A 7,500-nucleotide genomic window follows, 5' to 3' on the forward strand; every position below is an offset into this window, starting at 1 on the left:
TTTGAATTGATTAATTACAACAACAACAACAACAATAACAACACAACGACAGCAGCAAAAACAGCAACAAAAAGAGTCCATTTATATAGTGGTAACTTAAATTTAAAATTAGATTTAAGGCGTGGATATTATGTGAGCGAAACTATTCGTAAGCTCTGGAAAAAAAGTTCTGTCTTAAGATATTTTTTTGTGAAAGACTGACTATCCCTAATTAGTTTTACATCTGGAGAAAGAGCATTCCCCAAGATGGGGCTACTTAAAGAAAAAGACTTATTACTAAGGGATAATCTGGCTCTTGGGACAATTAAGAGAAAGTCTTCAGCGGACTGTCGCGTCATTGTAGGAGAAGTGGCAAATAGGAATAGAACAATAGAAGTTAGATAGTTTTCCTCAAAGACATAAGTCGTCTTGTGTCCCTTTTACTCTGTTATAGTTGAGTTAAAGTTCCTGACAACTCGACAGATAATAAGAAAATGTTAAGTTTAAAAGAAATGGGTAGTAGTAGTAGTGGTAGATTTTGGCACGTTATGGATAGATATAGATTAGGTTCAGAAGTATTAATCCCAGTTAACGCAGAAATACTTAAATATAAATCAACAGAGCAGCCTCACACAATAACACGTTAACACATAATTAGCCAAAGGGGATAATAGTACATTTTAATTAAAGTTAGGCTATGTGTAGTTAATTTGCCTCTCTTCATTTTTCCGTTGCTCAAATTATTATATTTGGCTCCTTATCTGTTTGGTAGAGGCTGGATGTGACTGATGACGACCTTCCTATGACTGGTGGCGGCGCTAGGGTTGGTTCTGCCTGTTTAATTCATGGATGGGGCCTCTTAGTCCTTCTTTGTTTGTCCCAATGGGTCACTTGATAGCTTTAGCTCTGGATCAATGTGTAACTAAATGGTCTATTAAGGGGTAACCAGATCTGTGAATATACAGGAGCAAATCTTTGACTAGTTGCAACATTTTTGTATTCCTTCTAAGCAGTCGTAAGGATTTCCAATTAGCAAACCCTTGACATCACCACTGACTTCATTTAGTGTTAGTCATCATCCTTAATGAACGGGGTACAGGTAGGTTAGTGGGATGGGAAAAGATAATTAAGATTGCGAGCATAAGAATCAATACATATAAATACATAATAATACTATCGTATAATATTAGCAATAGCACATTTGTAAATGTAATTCGTGTAAATGTAATTCATTCATTTGGAAGGAATACATACATATACAATAATATATAAATGTAATATAGATTAAAAGGGTGAATGAGATATTTTGTTTATAATGACTGGGTTATCAATTTCTACCTACGGCCCACGCGAAATACCATATTAATTATTACTCACTATACATACTCGTTATAAATGGCACTTACCCTCTCCTTACCAACTACAGGAAAATCGTCAAATTCGTTACGATGCAACCAACAACTTTCTCATCTGATCATTTTTGTTTCTCATAAACTTTGAAGAAAATTTGTTTATCATATCCATAAAAACTTGACACTGTATTGTAGAGCTCATTTTGCTGAACAATATTATGAGTAGAATGTACTTGTTAATCTTCTGTTTGAGTAAGAAAAATATATTTTTGTAATGGGTGGATGTGCAGTTTTGGGCAAAATTCTGAAACTGAACGGTAAGGAGAGGGTTAATAAATCATAACACAATTTTTAAGTCTACAGCTATCATATTGATATATTTATTCATACCCTTGTCCACACAGTATTTTCCGCTAAATAGAATTTTAAGTCGATCACTATAATAGCATACTGGTGATAGAGTGATGGCATGAGAGAGAGAGAGAGAGAGAGAGAGAGAGAGAGAGAGAGAGAGAGAGAGAGAGAGAGAGAGAGAGAGAGAGAGAGAGAGAGAGAGAGACCGAATTTTAGCTGAGTACTTTCATATATAGAAATATGACCGGATTTGGGTCAATCCTAGAAACCAATGATGTTCCTGGGTTCATTGTGCCAGAATTTTACTGGTCATTTAGTCGAATCTAACCATATTTGCGTATACGGTTCCTGCTGGTCTGTTAGGGAATAAATTAACGCACCAAAGCGTAATCGTAGGATAATTTTACTTCTGCTTTGATCTGGCAGACTGGTCGATTAATTGCGCAGCCATATGGCATTTCTCGTCGCTCCGCTGGCCGTTAATTTATTCCGTGTCATACCTGGGCGTCCTCGTAATAGTAAATAATGTAAGGGTAATTAAAGGATGGGGCGACACTGTAAGAAAATTTGTATTGAGTTATTTAAAATCCTGAGAAAGTTAGGAGAGATTTGAAATAGATCACTACACGGACAGTGTTGTATTATAATGTTGACATAAATCTATGAGGTACACTGGAGCTTGATTATTAATGCATTTATGAACAATATTACGAGTTTTAAAAACAATCCTTTCACTAACTGGCATGAACCAATGGAGATTATATAGAATTTATTTTGTAGGATCATTGGATTTTTAAAATTAGTTTTGCGGCTCTGTTGAATTTTTGCAAAAGTATTATTTTGGCCGGCGCACCTAAATGCAATGAACTACAGTAGTCATACCTGCTGGTTACCAAAGCATGAACAATAATTTGTGTAGAATCAAGAATCAAGAAGATGTCGAATTTTATCAATATTTCTTAAGTGATAAAAGCAAGATTGGCAGGTTTTTGTTATGTGATTCTGCATTGAAGTATCAGAATAAAAAAATGAGCCAATATTTCTTTTAGTTGCTGTTTGCTCTATCTTCAAATATGAGTCTCCTATGTCAATACTATCACGATTTATTTTTTTCCTTTGTTTATTTGTGCCAATCAATAAAAGTTCTGTCTTAGAATAATTTAATTTTAGTTTATTTTCTATCTTAATCTTAATTGTAAAGCAATGATTTTCAATATCTAATTTCACTGTCTGATCTTCTCCTGGATGAAAAGCGGAATATAGTTGCATGTAATCGGCGTATAAATGGTAGTTAATACCGAATGACTCGATGATATACGTCAGTGGTGTAGTATAGAGAGAAAGCAGGAGTGGTCCCAAAACAGAGCCCCGAGGGACTTCACAATGAAGTTGACCGGGTTCTGATATAATTTGTCCATTAGGCGAGTCGATTTGAACAGGCTGTTCTATTTTTAAGGTTGGCCGAAATCCATTTCAAAGGAGTCCCGTTCATTCCAAAGTGTTTCTGTAATCGCTGAATTAATTTGTTTTGATCTGCGGTGTCGAAGCCCACACTGAGGTCCAGCAGCACCAACAACACATATTTACCCTGGTCCATAGAATTAATTAAGTCATTGCGGACACGTAACAGAGCTGCTTAAGTGCTGTGTCCAGTACGGTATGTCGGCTGGAAAACTGTTCTCCTCGCGAACCTAGCTTTTCAACAGTGTGTTGTCACTTACTTCGCTATCATTCAATATCTGTGCTTCAGAATTCTTCATTCATATTTAACCCTTACTGGCAAAGTTCCATTTGTTTGCTTTCTGTCCTACTCTTTCTGGTTCAATTCCATCTATCGCATCATTCTCATTCACCTTCTGCAGTTGTTCAATCTGTAATTAATCAGCCATGGCTACTGGTGTTACAATTAGACGCGAATTTATCCAGTTAGGAAAAGAATTAGGCCTTTCTGGTGAACAGTTATCTGCCTATGTCAATGAAAACGCAGAAAGGGAGATTACTAGACTTGAAGAGGAAGAGAAGCGTGTTAGAAAACAGGAGGAGGAAAAGGAGAAGCGTGTTAGACAAGAAGCGGAGGAAACGCGGAAACATGAACAGGCTTTGAAAGACAAAGATCTGGAACTGGAGAGAGAGCGTGCTCAGGCAGAAATGCAGCGCACACGCCAAAAGGAAATTGAAATGTCTTTAACAAGAGACATGGCAGAAAACAGACTCTCTACCCATAGCCCCATTCCATCTAGTCAGGGTAATGGGAGCATTGATAAAGTAATGTCGTTCCCGGTAGAAACTTTCAACCCACACATTGAAGGGATTGATCAATGGTTAACGCGATTCCAGGAGTTAGCGATCTCATATGATCTTCCGGAGGACAAATGGGCACTCAAAGCGTCTCAGCATCTCAAGGGAAAAGCCTATGATGTTTACTCTCGCCTGACACAGGACAACAAAAATAACTTTCAGGAGCTAAAGTCATCCCTACTGAGACACTTTGATGTCAGCGCAGAATCCTACCGTAGAAGATTCCGAACATTAAGGAAGGACAGGCATGAAACCTACCACCAGTTGGCAGATCATCTGCAACTCAGCCTCCAACAATGGTTAAAATTATCTGGCAACCCAGACACTTACGAGGGATTAAACCAGCTTATCATGGTGGAACAGCTGAGAGATGCAATGCCCCTGGATGTCCGTCGTTTTGTCGATGAGCAAGGCGCTCATAAACTGGACGATATAGTAACATGTGCTGACCGGTTTGCGACAGCGCAAGAAAATCACCTCACCGAAAGGAGACAACACCGGATTCAAAACCCGTCCACCTCACATGAAGATAGAGCTACATCTCCACCACCATATGAAAAGAAGAATAACAATAACCAATACGAAAGAAGTAACACAACACAACACAAACAACACGTATACTGCAAGAACTGTAATATGAAGGGACAGTTGACAGAGGAATGCCGTCGCGACAACAAACGTAACGGCCATCAAAAGGGAAAACCTGTCAGTGTAAATGTAGGTCGCACAGTTGGGAACCACCCACTTCATAAAACAAAAGAATCTTCGAATCACCCTCCAGTCATTGACACAGTCAAAGTAAATGGACAGAATGTGACCGTTCTCTACGACACGGGATTAGACTATCACGCGGTTGTAGCTCGCGACTTGGTTCGGCCGGACCAATTCACAGGCGAGATTATCGAGATTCAATGCGCCACTACAGACAGCCCATCTCTGCCACTTCCGATAGCTAATATCGAAATAACCTCTCCATACGTAGTAGGAACTATACCTGCAGGAGTACTAGATGCACCTACTCACCCTCTCATCCTTGGATGCAAATACGTATTTCTCGGAACGCCCAAACACCCATTTCACGCCTGTCACATACGGACAAGAGCACAGGATCAACGGAATATGCCGCCGTTATCACAAAATCCTGGACCAAAGGAAATGAGGAAGGCACAGACCGAGGACACGACTCTCTCACGCTACTTCGCCAAAGTGACGGAAGCTAGTGACAAAAATAAAAAGGGAGAATTCATAATACAACATGAGTTGTTATACAGAGTTTCTGGCAAAAAACGCCATCAGCTCGTCGTCCCCTCTACGCATCGCCGACAGATTCTAGACATGGGACACAACATACCTTTCAAAGGACATGTGGGAATCGCTGCCACAACGGAGCGCATCTCAGCCCACTATTTCTGGCCTGGTATTTCGGATGACATCAAGAGCCATATAAAGTCATGTCAAGAATGCCAATGGAAACCAGATCAAACAAACACAGCTCCAGTAACCTTAGGTTCGATTAGGACTGTAAACGCTCCCGTTCAAAGCACGGGCGCAAACATCACGAGACATTATTCAAGCACAAAGAGACGGAATAAAAATGATCTCAAGCGATGGAATAAAGATGATACATGGAAATGGACTCACAAGGTTTCACGAAATTGGAGTCAGAACGATACCAGGAAACGCAGCAAAAATGTTTCACACAATCTGGATCAAAATGAGGCCAAGAAACGGAATCAAAATGTATAAGAAATATGGAATCAAAACGATACATGTAAATGGACTCACAAGGTTTCACAGAATTGGAGTCAGAATGATACCAAGAAACGCAGCAAAAATGTTTCACACAATCTGGATCAAAATGAGGCCAAGAAACGGAATCCAAATGTATCAAAGATATGGAATCAACATGATACCAAGAAAAGAAATCAAAATGATGCCAAGATAAGGGATCATAATGTTGCCAAGCAACGAAATCAGGGAGGAACAATAACTCCTGGATTTAAAAATGTTGGACAAACCAGGAACGCTTCACATTGCGAGAACGCTTTCTGCGCTATAAAAAGGACTCTGACGTCACTACCCGTGCTGCGCTTACCTGACACCAACCAACCTTTCATTCTGAGGACAGACGCAGGAAAAATTGAAATAGATGCTACGTTACTTCAACCTGACCTCGATGACCCCACAGTCCTACACCCTGTTGCTTACGCAAGTAGAAAATTATCGCCTGCGGAACAAAGATACTCAACAGTTGAGCAGGAATGTCTTGCCCTGGTATGGGCCATACAAAAATACCAAATATACCTTTATGGACGTCACTTCACTGTTCAATGCGACAATCAGCCACTTCTATTTCTGGCCACAACTCAACAATTAAACGCTAAACTCATGCGCTGGTCGCTCATACTACAGCAATTTTCGTTCCATATGGAATTCATCAAAGGCACTGATAACCATGGAGCCGACTTCTTAAGTCGCCATCCGGTATCCGATGACGTCACAACAGCATAACCGTACTTCCAGTACTATCTTATTGTCCACGTTTCTCAGATGATTTTAAACTAGACTTAATTTTAATCTCACAAGGAGATTTTTCAAGAGGGGGAGAATGTGACGAGCGATTTTCTTTCACTGCGTGATTTCTTTATCATTCGTCAGCGTCTCATTTAAAACCACTTCAGACCTAGTGGACGAGACATATATTTGATTAAAACCTCCATTTAAAATACTCAAACATGGACAGTCTTTCTCCAATAAAGTTCCAAATCTTTCTAACGGAAATTTTGGTCGTTAGGTGGTAAACATTTCCATTGTATAACGGAACACTCACTTTCAGCTTAAGGCTTATTTACCTGTTCAAATTGTCTGCCCATTGTATTCATGCCACCTGCTAATTACCTTTCCCAAACAAGTCTCCAACGTCCCTAGGCCCTGAGGTCTTGTCTCGTTCAAGAGTAGCTCAAATTACAATTAAGGTCTAGTCTCTCCGGTAATTATCCGTTATTATTTCTTACCAACACATCTGGATATCATTGGCTATCTAAAACAGGAAATTCTTCTGATTGGCTATTTTCGTTTCACAAAACCAAATTCATATCTGAATCTGATCACACACACGCTAAGAAACCCACGAGAAAAGAGCTATCTCTCCGATTTCAAACTTGTAAAAGTTTGTCTATCTCGGCTGGAGGTAAAATGAATTATTGGTTAACATTCAAAGTGGAACGAGATATTACTCTGAATTCAATTTAATCTATCTATTATTAATATTATAGTTCGTGTATATATTTTAATTGTGCTATTCCATGGATGTTCGTAAGTTGGAATACCTGTACAAAACCATATCTATATGTATCTTATTTTATAGTTAACAGTTGTTTATGATCTATGTTATTATTTCATTTATATTCAATATGTATATTGCTTGAATGTCTGTACCCCACCGCCAATCGCCGGCCACACATCATAACCTCAATTATAATTGATAAAAATAAATAAAGAAATACCAGGGACACAA

This window comes from Berghia stephanieae, chromosome 1, assembly GCF_034508935.2.
Source record: "Berghia stephanieae isolate SIO BIC M18660-M18661 chromosome 1, UCSD_Bste_1.3, whole genome shotgun sequence".
Lineage (NCBI taxonomy): Eukaryota > Metazoa > Mollusca > Gastropoda > Nudibranchia > Aeolidiidae > Berghia > Berghia stephanieae.